This window comes from Syngnathus acus, chromosome 20, assembly GCF_901709675.1.
Source record: "Syngnathus acus chromosome 20, fSynAcu1.2, whole genome shotgun sequence".
Classification (NCBI taxonomy): Eukaryota; Metazoa; Chordata; class Actinopteri; order Syngnathiformes; family Syngnathidae; genus Syngnathus; species Syngnathus acus.
This window is the reverse complement of record NC_051104.1, coordinates 7,294,234-7,309,298: the sequence shown is the minus strand read 5'-3', so window position 1 is coordinate 7,309,298 and position 15,065 is coordinate 7,294,234. Positions and strand designations below refer to the sequence as shown.

The following is a 15,065-nucleotide window of genomic DNA, read 5'->3' as shown; positions in this document are numbered from 1 at the left end:
GAGAATGATACAAAAGTACTGAAAGTAGTCAATTCCAGAAGACTTTGCCCTCAATTTATTTGGGTTTGGCCATTTAAGATGAACCCTTAAGAGGGCACTTATGGAAATCTTGACCGCTATACTAAATCATTCTATTTATCATTATATTAATTTAGATTGTATTTATATTAGTATAACATATTTTTCTTTCATTGAATAGTAATGTTTTCAATAATTCATATTTTTTTCCTGATAGACAGGTGAAATTGCGTGGTTATTAGCTGACAATGGAGATTAATACAGCCCTTGCTACAAAATTGGTTTATTAAATGAGTTACTTTAGGAAGAAACTATATAGCTCCTAAAATAGTACTCCGCAGGAGATTACACATTGACAAAGTACAAACAGACTTCTCTTTTGGATGCTGTTGTGTTGTCTTGTTTTTTTTTTGTACGCTTCCGCATGACTCATTCACTTTCTCATCCAAGCATTGGGATTTCAATGTCAAAAGGGAAAACATTCTGTCTTGGCAAACAACCCAATTCCTCTTTGCACACACAAATTAAATGATTTAAAATAGCAAATAGTAATTGAACTGTACTTTCCTGTTTCAAAGTGAATTTAGGTCTTCAATCACTTGCCTTTGTTTTTTTGTTTGTGTCTGTATAATATAGTGCCCATAGCTTTCTCTCCCTTTGGCATTCTAAATAGATAAATTACTCCTGTACACTTGCCTTGCCGCCACTGTTGACATATTCACGGCAAAGACGGTGGCTGATGAAGAATGGCTCTGTCATTGGGCTTCTCTGGGAAATAAACAAAAGATCACTCCATCTTTTCCTTCCCTACATGGTTTTTGTTTTCTTGCTTGAGATTCCATGTTGCACCTTCCTTCACTCATCGTTCATTCTCTAACTGAATTTTTGCCTCAGTGGAATTATAACACATCACCACCAGCGCGAATGCGTCACGGCATTGCTCCCCTCTCCCCCTTTGCGTCAAGTTGGAGATGCGCATCTAACCGATGCTAATGAGCTGGGTTTGATGTTGTTTACCGTGAAGACATTTGTGGTTGCTCTGGTGAGTGTCTTTGCTAAATTTGCCCATCTTCACGCTGTGTGGAAATCCATCAGCAGCAGCAGTAGCTTGGAGGCAATGTTGATTAATGTCATTTCATATTGTTTTGTCATGAACTTCTTGTGGAATATTGGATTTGTCTATGAGCATTGATTTATTTTTTTCTTTCTGATGGCAGATAAGAGACACATCACATTCATATGAGTTAGTAAGCCCAAAAATATCTCACCTGGTACATGATGCATGCAAGTAAAGCTCAAAAGGCCCATTGATGGATGGCTAAAACGTACGCATTCCAAAGAACAATGTATTCCTTTTGTCTGAGGATCAATTTTTCATCATTGGAATGAAAGCTGAGCAAATATAATCAAAGTAATTACATAAATAATTCCAGGCCATTGATAAAATAATGAACATTATGATTGTGTAGAACACGCTTGATTCGCCTAATCAGGAATCGCTAGATTCCTGCTGCTCATGCGAATAATTTGGGTCATACAAATCCTCATCTGTGCATTAACAAGCAGCCTAACTACATTGATTTCTTCTTTCTGTTCCTTCTCAAATCTCCTGACGCGCCGACAGGATCCGAATCAATCATGTTTAGTGTTGTTCCTCAAATTTGAACGTTTGATGGATCTCAGGACTCATCCTATCATAATTTTGAATCGTAAGACAGTTGTTTTCTAAACTAGTATCCCCACGTAGGTGTGCCACGCATACAACAGACGGACAAACACATTTTGCCCCGTCAGTGCCTTCTCGTTAGCAGATGCTAACATTGTATATATACCCTTGCATGTTGTACTCCATTTTGCAAATCATGCAGAATGAGCTTTTTAGTCACACGGCGTACACTCGACATGCTCAGCTGATGCGCCAGCTGTGATGGGCGCTCTGTCACTGATGCATTTCTGTTAATTAACTCCCTAAAAGAATTTCACTGGGCATTCCCTCGGCACACTGGACAATAAACCCAATTAGAGCAAGCGGTGCATTTTCTGACCACATGGTTGGAAGCTTGTAAACACGCACACGCATGCCGGCACGCGTGAGCCGAGACTTGCTTTTCTTTAGGTTGCATGGGAAGGCGGAACCATCAGAAGCTTTTATGTGGCACATGTGACTAAGAATACTGAGGTCATTTTACTCATCTTAAATTATTATGTTGTTAAGTTTTATTGTTGAAAAGCCGCAGGCAGGCCTTTACACACTCAACAAAATAAAAATAGCATTGGTAAACTGGGGGCCTGTACAAATTGACTTCAGCCAAACATCCTGAACCGGTCTGCAAATAATCACAGGGGACATGTCATCAAACATCGATGGATACAGTTTTTCTAAATATGACTTCCAATTAAATACAGCAGGAAGCCAATCCAGACCCTAGCAATGGCTGAGGTAAGCGGGAATGCCTGATATTCTGCAAGTGTGAGGAAGATGAGATGATGATAGAGGAGTGAGCGTTTACCCTGTGGGCTCAAAAGGCTAAAGGTAAATCAGCAGACAGCACAATGTGTCACTCTGCATTCTGTCAGCAACACAGGCCAGTTATTTGTGGAGGACGCCAGCTACAATCTTAACGCTTTTGTTTTTTTCTTTCTGTGCGCTTTCTGACACTGCGTTGTGTTTACATCTCACCATTAAACTTGAGTCAAATATATATTAGCCAGAAAGCCTTGTTGACATTTCATTCCGTCTTTTTATCCTTTCACTTTGAGTATAAGGCAGCTGAGTTGGAGCTGAGCGAATGCGGTGCGCACGCCGCCCACATCTGTGTGCGTGTGAAAGCAGATCTGTTGCATGTCATCTTCCTCGCTTCCGCACTTTCCTTGTCACACCCTAATGAATCCTGACTTTTATCGCTCATGATTCCCCCCAGAGTGTTGTTGAACACTTAGGGCACTCATAGACACGCACGCACACACAAACACACGCACGCGCACACACACAGGCATGCTAAGGCCTCCGGAGATATGAAAAGAGTTTGGGCGGTCGCTATGTGTGAAAGAGAAGATGAGTGGATGGATGCATGAAAATGTGGGCACAGAATGGTCTGTAAGGATGCATAGAAAGGTGACACTGAGGTGACAGAAATATATTTATATATACCGTATTTTCCGGACTATAAGGCGCACCGGACTATAAGGCGCACCTTCAATGAATGGCCTATTTTAAAACTTTGTCCTTATATAAGGCGCACCGGACTATAAGGCGCACCATTAATGCATCATGTCAGATTTTTAATCCAAATCAAATCATTCTCCATTTTATCTTTTTTATTTCAACTTCAGACGCAACAAATTACTTTATAATCACAAAATAATGATCCATAGTCTTTTTGATTCATGATTCATAGTCTTCAGCGGGCCACTTATGATTGATTTCATCACACAATGCTTCGGGCCAGTTTAAATTTAAGAATTTGGTCCATATATAAGGCGCACTGGACTATAAGGCGCACTGTCAGCTTTTGAGAAAATTTTAGGTTTTTAGGTGCGCCTTATAGTCCAGAAAATACGGTATGTATATATATTTTTTTTTAGGATGCTCAGATTCACTCAAATTTGTTGGTATGCATGTTATCGCTCAGTCACATGTTTGTCCCTCGTGCCCTCTCCAGACTTTTTGGAGCAAATGCCAAAACGCTAGAGTGCTTTCTGCTCAGCCAACAACTAGATAACAACATCCTAAATGGATGCTCTTTGCAGCACCTAACATGGGATCAGGAAGTGCAAAAAGCATAAGTGGCGCTAATCATAGCCAAGCCTCTGATTATCCATTTATTCATCATTTACGTGTATCATATCTATTGCATCAATTATAGTTTGTAAACTACAAAAGCAAGCAATTTGACAATTAGCAGATTGTCAGTGTCCAAAACACTTGCTTGAGCTGTCCCAGGATTGAAACCACCACGTGGAAAGTTTGAGCTTTTTCGACAGAAAATTGGATGTAAGGTTTTCAGGGCTCGTCGTGGTTTGACATTTTGTATTTTTCCGTATTTTGGACTGGGCATTTATCGTGTTGGAGTACCCATGACCTGAAGCTGAGAGCAACCTTTCACACGCCAGGCAGCACATTTTCCAGCCGTAATTTTCCCCTAATCTTTTGACAGCGCTGATCGATAATACCGTAATGACCAACAGCCAGTCCCCCGACATATGAGAAGCCATAAAACAAGCTGCACATATCACAAAAAGTCATGTGTTGACAATTTTTTGGTGATGTTACGGTCTCTCACTTGCCATGGATTCTTTTTTTTGGTTTTGTTCTTACTGGCATATTTCTGCTCCCCTTGTTATTTTTCCCACAAAAAAAGAAACAAGTATTTAATATGTACGTTTAAGGAAAGAGGGGCGGTAATAAATGCTGCTTTGCATGCTTAGACCACCCCGAGCTAGATTAACAACAGAAACACATGTGGTTAACATCACATTTGTTGTGATTGCAGCCTGCGTGTGTCTCAGCTTCTGCCAGTTTGCTTCTGCCTGCCCTGCAGGTACCCGGGGACGAGCGAGCTTGTTGATGCAATTGAAAATGTGGCTTTTTGACTCAATTGCTAAACGTATCATGTACATTTTATGGCCTGGTCAGTTTGTGTCCGTGTGCCTGCGTAGAAGCGGATGCGAGCTCAGCATTTCAAACTGCTGAGTCTGAGGGAAGGTGTCACATGACAAATCTAGGGGACATTCTTTGTATGCTGCCCCTCACTTACACCTTGTGACCCGTCCCTCAGCACCTAGCCTTCCTCTTCACTCAATGTCTGTTATTAAATGCTAATATGTGCAGCTCTGCTTACCTTTTGAAAGTGATTCCGTGTCGTACGGTACCAGACTCCAACCATCGTTCGACAATGGCTGATCTAAAAGCTCGGCTGCCCAGTCATGGTCGGAGAAACTCATTGTGAGAGGCAATTATTATGTAAATTCGGAAATTGTGCAGATTGCTCACCGACACATTTTTGGAAATAGACACATAACAAAAGATTGACTTTGGTTGTTTAATTTCACACTTGATGTGTGGGCAGAGATTCAAGAGACCCAACTATCTGTGTACAAGCAATCCGAAAGTCTATTTCCACAATTTGTCTGCTTTAATGGAGCGATCCCGGATGAACTGAGGTCCTACGCAGAACACAAGAGCATCCAGTATTTCCGGCCAGAAAAGACATAAATAACTTCATTTTCGTTGTGCCACTGGGACAGCCAGGTAATGTTTGCACAACTCGGCCAAAGGGGGAAACCTTCCCTCATTCTGAGCCCACCACAGTAGCACGTTTTGCATGGTGGGAATTGGCGGTGTTTGCAAATAATCACCCACTTTGTGTGCGGTGGAATAATTTCCCGCTCTCCTTCCACTTTGGCAACACGGGAAAACTCTTAGAAATCCTGATGGAGTCTTGCTTTTTTTTCTTTTTTTCCTCTTCCCTTGCTCTCTTTCATTTTCAAACGTCTGCATGTTTAAAAATAGAATAAATCAAATAGGGTGATTCATTTCACTCACTGTACACATCTCTTGCTGTAAATGGCTCTGCCACCCCCTCAAGAAAGCTAAAAACACAATGACCAACTATTCGACGTCACGCTTTAAACATAATTGTGGAGTTGTAAAGTTGACTAGTTGACTAGTCTGTGCCACAACTAGTGCTCCTACTATATCTTCAATTCAGATGGTGAATGCCTTGCATCGTTATTTTTGTGACATTTAGCGGCGCGAGATAGTTTAGTTGTGGTCCTCATCGTCGGTGACAGCAGTGATTCTTGGCAGAGCGACAACTGAGTCAGTCCTTGGTGCCTTTCCAAAAACGAGACACGGCGAGAATTTTTGTCCTCCTTGGCAGCGGTGCACATTACAGCGACTGTAGGATACTCCTGCAGGTTCAAATGAGGCAGCAAAAGACTTTTAAAAGCTGACTGACTCATTATGAAGCTTGCCCAGTAACATTAAGCACATAAACAATGCTCAGTGTGACGCTTTATGGCTGCACTGTAGTTGGAAAAACAGATTAAACAACACCAACTGTCATTGAAATTGAGTTGCTCTTTTTCATTCTGCTAGCATGCGCAAACTTGCACCATCAAATCAGACTCAATACAAGATATATATCTAAAAAAAAAAATGCATTTACGGAGATAGAAATAATATTGCAATTTCCTCTTCTTGGCTTCCCTGCATCCCGACATAACCCCCCACTGCTGTCTTCCAATTCATGGAATGCACGGCTCTCTGAGCCCCCCACAGTCTTTCCCCCCCAGCTGTCATCACCCACCGTATGAGGGGAGCCCAGAGTCATGTTTTTACCTAACGATGCATTGCCAAGAGGGGGGGGGAGCAGACTTGACAGTTAAGAACCTCTTATTTGCAAGCATGCACACGTACACACACATACACGCACACACGCTCATCTGCCAGATATACGGCAGGCGAGGATACACTGGAGGCACATACAGTATAGCAAAAGCAACAGCAGTCTTTGACAGATGCAAATTTTCAATAGTAGGAAACTACTTTTCAACTGGGTAAATTAATCTTTGACATGTTGAACCCAGAGTTAGTGTATGTTATTGATGTGTGGTATATGTTAAAAAAATAATAACAATAAAAAATGATTGTTATATAATTTATTTTTATTCTATCATTTTCATTTACCACATAACTGAGGCAAAGCTGTTTCCATGGCCAGCGCAGATTAGTTGGCAAACCTTGACTGTGCTTAACCTGTTACGTTTGATTTAGCGTAAGAAAATTGTACTTCACTACTGAAAGGAAAGCCCAGGAGTAAAATGAATAAATTAAAAAACAAAAAAAAAAACCACACACACAAAGATATTTCTTGCAGCTACTTTTTTCTGCAAATATAAATTTTAGTTTCAAGATTATTCCTAATTTGTGTTGCTACTGTTCCATATTAATTTTGTACACTGGTCTTAAACTGGATAACTTTTAGATGTACCAAATACTTTTTTCCCCCTCCAGACTGTCAGTTGCTTTTAAAATGAGTTAAAGTCTTGGGATTTTCAAATATGTCAGCCATTTGGATAACAATGTATAATATTGCAATGTGCTTTAGGGTGGGGTTAGCAAAGTGTCTAGAATTGGATTTAATATGACTGTCAATATCCAGTCATGCTTTCACTTAAAGTACGTCAGATATCAGGCTTTTCTGTGATTTTTTTTTTCAATATATATTTTTAATAGAAAAAATGATAAACATGTATGATAAAGTCAAATGAACAATGTCATGCGGTACTTCCATCATGCATACGCATCGTGTGATCGTGTGAGATTGTTTGTTTGCCTTTAATTTGCATGCAGATTTTTTCGGCATTAGCTTATCTCTCTACCCCTCCCCCAGTTTAGATCCAGCCTCTCTCCTCTGGCTTTTCTCTTCCAAGCCTCTCATCAGTTTTTCTCTCTCTTTCCCTCTTTCTCTCTCTGGCTCTCTCTAATGAGATAACATGGCCACAGTGTTCGTCTTCCATTCGGCGACAGCCTCTGTGTTGCCAATTACTGCACAGTCGCCAGCTTTCTGTTTGCCTTTGGAGATTATACGTATCTCTGTTTGTGGATACAACCTGCAAATGAGACGTGCCGTTCAAAGGGCGGAGATATCATCAACAGTTGCGCAACATATGGTGGTGCTGGTGCAGGCTTGTTTACTTGCGGACTATAGAAATCAATTCTCCGTTGGTCTAAATATCGACATTATTGACAATATTGACATTAAATATGCAGCCCGAGTTTCAATCTTGAAAAATATTTATTCGGGGAATTCACCCCATATTTTCTAGCGAATTTTTAGAAGAACTGCTTCATATTGTAGTGGTCACTCGTAAGTTTACTAAAAAAACAAACATGGATTTGTTTTTCCCTTCTCATACTAGGAAACGCGTGTTCATGAGACATTTATCTGATAACTATAATGAGCATTTAATGCCATAATGCGTCACACTTGATACCATCATTGAATCTAATCTTTCTTTTTTTTTTCTTCTCTCTTGACATCTGGATAATTACCTCAAATCGGCTTTTTCTTGACGCTAAAGATGCAGTTTGCATTTACTTCTGTGTTGATTCTCTTTATGGTGAATGGGCCACACACACACACACACACACACAAAAGGTCCTGTTTTGAATTGTGAATGGTTTATTTAAATAGTGTGAATGAACTGTAGAGAAAGAAGCTGCCAGAGATGCTTGTTAAGCCCTTTACCGATCATAGAAAGCTGCGCCGAAGGGCCTGTCTGTGATTCTATCGTTGTCATGGCTGTCGCTCCCGTTTAGGCTTGCGGCCCCTACGTAATGTCTCGAACACACGCGTAAAGACTCAGAAACACATGCCCTGGACAGTTACGTCTGACACTGCAAACATGAAGAAGTTTAAAATATACAGAATATGCTTGCAACTGGCATTTTAGTCCGAGGTCAAAGCACATCTCAAGCACGTGGTTACTTTGAGAATTCTAAAGATACATTCACTCACACCGTCAACGTTAAGCCTTCATAGTCAGTGACCTTGTCTTTTCAAAACGAATAACCGTGTGTCTGTTTTTGTCTGTGTATTTTCTCCTTTCTCACCTTCTCCGCCTTAAGAACGCAATTCCTGAAATGTTTGCTTCTCTCTTTGAATCTTTTCACCAAAGAATTGGTCAAGTGCTGCTTTTTTACTGGAGGGATGTCAACGACAGGCTTCAAGCAACCTCCAACTGCAGATTTGTAGCCTGGACTGCTTCATTGACTAGAGAGCCTTTAGATTTGTATACCAAAGTGTTTGCCTCCACTTGGTTGCATGAATGACTTGCATGTAGCTAATCTATCAAAACGAGTGCTTGTGATGGCTCATGGATGGATGACCTTTGGGGCCTCCCTAGGGTCTTGTCGCATCATGCGGCGGGATAGAGGAGAGCTGGACCATTTATTCGATCGACCCTGCTACGTTCAGGGTACTTTATATTTCAGGACAACTCAGATGCAGCACACACTGTCAGGGCACTTCAAGCAAAGCCAAGTCCACAAACCTCAAAGGTGCATTGCCAGTAAATGTTAAGACAGGTGTTTACATATTCACTTTTACTCAAGTCGATTTCCCCAGCTGATCTGAAAAATTTAAAAGTGCAGCTCTATTTCTCATCCGCGGGCCACCAGCGCTCTTGCCGAATGAATACATCATACACCGTGAATCATGAATAACAATTTGAAGTGCTCAAGTATTCCTGATCCCAACCTTGGGTTTTATCGAATATAATGAGAAAAGATATACTCTCCGTAAGTCTTACCCACCCAAAAAAAGAAGGTGCAACCTCTGATATGCGTATACCACACCTCCCCCATTTTTTTGACTTTTTACAGAACTGACACATGCTGACTGGATGTATTACTGGGCGCAGCTATGATAGCATATCTGAGTATGAGCGCGCACGTACACGGACACACACGCACACACTCAAAATTGGACAAATACTGAGGCGCAATGGCATTTAGGCGATGACATTTTCCAAATGACATTTTGTCTACGGCCAAATCCATACTCGGGGAGCATGAACCGTAACGCTGCCGTGGAACGCCGCTGTACATCTGCACGTGAACGCCCCCCCCCGTAATAGACCAGGAGCGATCGAGCCTGATCGATTCCCTCTTAATCCACTGTAGGGCTTTCTAGTGCCTTTCAAAACACAATTCCATTGAATCGATCATCCATCTGAAGAGTTTTGACCTTGGAAAGCCCTTACTATCGTTTTTAGCGATGGACAGACGCGTTCTTTTTTGCATGACTGCTCTTTCTGTGGCCGCATAAACCTTTCATTTACTGTAATCGATATGTGGTGTCAGACAGCCAAATACCTTTTGCATCTTTTTTTGCTAATGTATCATGCTGTCTGAAGACAAAGGATATGACTTGCTGTAACGAGTCAGTCCATTAGGTAAAGACTCAAAGATGTATTACATACAATTATTAAATTGGATAGTACTTGACATGATGGCCCTCAAGACTATACAATAGGCCAGCAGACTACAAACAAACAATGTATCCACATTTGCATTATAGGCTTACCAATAAACAAATCATGTCTTATTATTGCCTCCAATTGTCTCATAAAACCTGGAAAATGAAGAGTATATAATTTTCCGGCTTGCAACAAAGCTAAGCTAACCACCCTCTCATGAATATGATGAGGTCTGAGTTAAATGAGGGGAAAAATACAATACAAACACTATGCCGTGTGATGCAATTTTCAACCACTGCTAACAGCAGCCTAATGGTGTGGCCTGTTATTTTTGTTCACCCATTTTTAATATTGAACCAGCTCAGTGAATAGTCCATTTGAAACAATGGCCAATCACTGCATAATATACCACATGTGAATTCCCGGAGGGGAAGAATTTTGAGATTGTTCCGTGATCTGTACGTGAGATCCAGACAATCTGTTACTGGGGAGAGATAATCACAGACGAGTTAATCATTAAAGCTGCTCAACAACACGGATTCAATCACACATGCAAAAAGCCATTTAGGAGATGGATGAATGTGGGAAATGATGTGAATAAAAGCTGCCGCAAAGTTAAGGTGCTGCCATTTAGAAGTCATTTTTGTTTACAGACGTGTTTGTTAATATGTGCAAATATGATGTCATGAATTGAATATTGACCCGACTTGTTTTGAATGGCAAAATTGAAGGCATTTACTATTGCTGCACCAATATAAAGAAGAGTTCATATTTTCCTGCATGGCAATCCAGAGCACATTTTATCCATATACGTACTTGTCATGCATTAATTCTACATGGGATGAAACTAAGCAGACACGTTGAATGGCTTTAGTGTTTCTCAGCCAATTTTGTATTCTAGATTGAGAAAATTGCATCCTAATCCCTTTTCTTTGAGCCTTTATTGCCCCCCCAAAAAAAATCATTCCACTTTTAATGCCAAAGGGTATATTAATCTCGGAGCATTTACATTTTTACAGGCTACTGCATGTGACAAGCGACACTAAAGCCACCATAAAGACAGAGGAAGCTGAGTCTGCATGCATATCTCCTTTTTTTTTTTTTTTTTTTTGGCCAGACTTGCAGTTTCCTGTTTACAGCCCTGAAATGCATGCAATTGTACCCGGCCCCGCCCCGCCCCGCCCCCTCGAGACACACGATAGAAAAGGCGACAGCAGCATGGATAAGAGAAGTCAGACGCAAGTCAGAAACAAAGAGAGATGTTTTCATTTTGCCCACTGAGCTTCTAAATAATTTAATGAGGGGGAGATCTGTCAGCGTATTGGTGTGTTTGTGTGTTGAATATTTATAATGCATATGAAACTGTTATGGGCCAGCTGCTAGCAGTCTTGCATCTCAGATCTCTTGCCTTTTTTTTAAAGGTGTACTCCAATTTGAAGAATCTAAAAGTAGTGTCAAACAAAACAAATAACCGGGTACCACTCTGAAGCGGTATTGCTGGATATGTACTGTATAAAGAGGCAAGCTGTGCTATTTTGTCTGCTACCTCTTCTTTAACACAGACAGGAAAAGTGGAGGTATTGATGCTATAATTGGCTAGAAAACTCGTCCTCGGAATTTAAAGGAGTTTCACTGGCGATGCATGAAAGAGTAGCAGCACATCATCCTCTCAAAATGTGACCAAGCGCCATCTATTTCAAACATGTGCTCTGAGGCTGTTTTCTGGAACAGCGCCTCGGAGTTAAATAAGCAACAGCTATCCCCAAAACAGAAGTGACAGGGTCCTCGACGAGGATTTTTGCAAATTCTCTCTTTGCGTGTCTTGTCCATAGCCCAAAGTCGCTTACTTTTGAAAGGGGCTCTTTTAGCTCTTCCTGTCGGGAAGGACTTGATTTCTTTGCATTTCAGATGATTTGACATCGTGGAGCGTGTGAGACGCTTTAACATCAGATCTACCTGCTCAATTCGAGCCACTGTGAAGAGGGTTGGGCTCAAAGCTTCCCCTAGGCTGGATATTTGCACTTTCCCTTTTCGAGGAAAAAAGCTTGATCTTGGTTGTTTATTGGACTCTGGCTCATTAAAAGTATGATGAAAGTTTACTTATATGTTGTCAGGATGTTTGGATCTTCTGGTTGGGTTTTTTCTTCAACATGGTGAAAGTAATTCATGAGCGCGCTTTCTATATCTGATAAAAGCTTATTTGTTTACATTGACGATGTAACAGAGTCTGTTTACTTTCAACAAAACTCTTGAGATGATGCTAAAAACGGCTCACAGAATTCAGCTTCATTATTATCCATGTTTTTCCAAGTGTACAAGTCTTGGTGGTAAAAAGTCTTGGCCCGGTTTAGAGCTGAAATGTTTTATATGCTATCGGCTCTTATTATGGATCAAACATGACAGTTAATTAAAAAAGCGTTTTGGGGCTAATGCTGCAATTTGGCCACAGTTGTTTATAATAATCTCAATTAGGATTTGCAAAAGGGTTTGTTTGTTTGGGGTGGTGCACATTTATTTGAAAACAGCTGTGCATCAGCTGAGAAATAGAAGAAGGCTGACTTGAGGGAGAGAGGTCATTTGATGCCCCCCCACCTCTTCTTTATCTTGAGTATATAAAGGCCCAGCATCAAGTTTCATCCCTGTGGCCAACATCTCATGTGACTTTCATCAGCACAGCCACCACCTCACTGTCCTCGCCTGCAGGTATTGGCCCACCCAGCCTGCTTGACTTTGCACTCATTAAAATGGTGACAAGTCCAAAAGGAGGGGGCATGTCTCTGAAATTTGAACCCCTTGAAAAAAGTAACATGTGACGTGCGTAGAGTTGGCTGGTGTTCAGTATGCACCGAGGGTGATGGAGGAGAGCTGCGCGACCTTTTCACCGGCTCACATTCACGTGTATACCGCCCCCCCCACGCACTCCATCCTTCCACTCATTTTTCCCAATGCTGATTGAGGATGGCGAAAGAAGGGTTGAGAGAGGGAGCATCACGTCTCAAAGAGAAGGTCAGAGCTCTGTTTGATAGCCTTTTGTCTCCTTTCCAAAAACAGCGCCGCTAATAGCTACCCATAGGCCACTTTATAATGATTGGGCCTTATCTTCAGACACACACAGAGACCATCAAGCGCAGACACCAGCCAGCGTCTTTATGGTGGCGAGCAGGATCATTTGTCTCCAGTGTAGAAAGAGCCACATTTGTTTTTTTGGGGTTTTATACTAACAAAGTGAAAGGGAAGGGCTGCTATTTGTCCCATTCAGAGCTCTGATATCAGGGCTATGTTATCTTGCGCTTGGTTCCAATCATGTTGAGCCCAAACACAATCCATTCTCAAGTGATATAACAAGTGCTGGACTTGTTATCAGGTACTCTACATTGTGCAAAACTGTAAAAGTCCAGACTGTAGTTTGCAGCACAAGACAGAACACGATGGATAAATATACGTACGTAGCTGTGTGTAATCTGTTCCAAAAAAATGGAATTTTTGACACTTATATGATGCACTAATCAAATTTATTCTTAGCCTCGCACCATTGTGGCGTGCCATAGAAGATGATGTATAATTTCATCATTTGATATGACACAAACAGATCTCCTACTTGCCAGAGTGCCGAGGTGTTTTATCGGGATAGCTAAGAAGGCTCAGAGGATCCTGAGGCATTGTGTCATTATTTCCATAATTCTGTTTTTGTTTTTGGCTTTTTCATTTTGACACCTTGAGGATTTGCCTCTGTGGCATTTGGATGAAAAAGGAGCACAGGTGCCAAGTGAGGCATTTTTTTATAAAATAATGATTCTGTAATTTCTTGCTGTTTGAGACACTGTGTTCAAATTAACTAGGGTGACTGGATCTGCTAGTTAGTTTTGTTGGAAATTCAAGTGAGCAAGTGCTCGCTAACCAACTTGCTGTTTTCCTTTTTGGCAGCTGCGGCAAACACACAAAAAAAACGTGTGTGCTAATGGAAGGCATGAGAAAAGGGCTAAGAAAGTGTGCATATTGATGTGTAAGTGCTTCCTGAGAATGTTGGGGGAGATGAATTGCATTGCACTGTGCTGTAATTTTGAGGAGCTGAGGGGATTGAGCTTGGAGACTTGAGATAGCGACTGGGGGGGATCAAGTCATTCAGCGCTTCAAATGGCTTTGAAAACCAATCAGACCAGCGCACGCTTTCTTTACAACTCTCTCTCTCTCTCTCTCTCTCTCTCTCTCTCTCTCTCTCTCTCTCTCTCTCTCTCCTCCTCTCCTCCTCTCTCCATCTCTCTCTCTCTCTCTCTCCTCTCTCTCTCCTCTCCGCATGTGTAATTCACTTGAATGAGAATGTGTATATGCACGCGCTCATTTGATCGTTCGCGTCCAATTTCAGCTAAACTATTTACTACTATATTATTTATAACTAAATAAAGTAGCCAAGAGTACGCATAATATACTTATCAGACCGAACAGGTAAGCTTGACACCTTCGGGAGAAGTTGCATCATATGGATTATAAATTGCAAAGCCGATATACCATTACCGTCTCTGAATTGCACCCACATGAATCTCATCACGAGTCTTCGAACAAAAGGTGAAGCGCTGCTGGTCTTACTACCTTCAAACCGGCATGCTGAATGGCTGCACGAAATTCACATCAACTCGCATTGTCCTAATTACAATATAGAGGTTTCTTCCATGGTCTGCACCATATGTTCTCTGCTGGTATGAGAATATTGTGTGATGATATGGGTCTGTGTTGTTTGGTCCAACGTTGGCATGACATTGGAGGCCATATTGTCATATTCCCACCCAGAAATGTCCAGATGAGACATGTGGCAATTAAAATGGTTTAGCTGTAGTCTTTGTCCAGCCTCGCACTTTTTTAGCCCATGATTGATGACATCATGACACATAACGATCCATAGCTTTAAATAACATTGTTTTGATCAGCTCCCTTACAGAAAACTGCGTCTTTGTTATGTGGCACTACATTCTAAATAAAGTATGCACTAAATAATAAAGCCAATTCTCAAATGATACATCCATGTGGGGATAGAACAACCCATGGAAGAATTCCACAAATGTCTT

At 41.2% G+C, this 15,065-nt stretch overlaps 1 protein-coding gene across 1 annotated transcript in view; it reads left to right on the top strand.

Annotated features, from left to right (window-relative positions):
• The window catches only part of ctnnd2a (catenin (cadherin-associated protein), delta 2a), a 124,277-nt gene that overhangs the window by 22,702 nt on the left and 86,510 nt on the right, over positions 1-15,065 (top strand).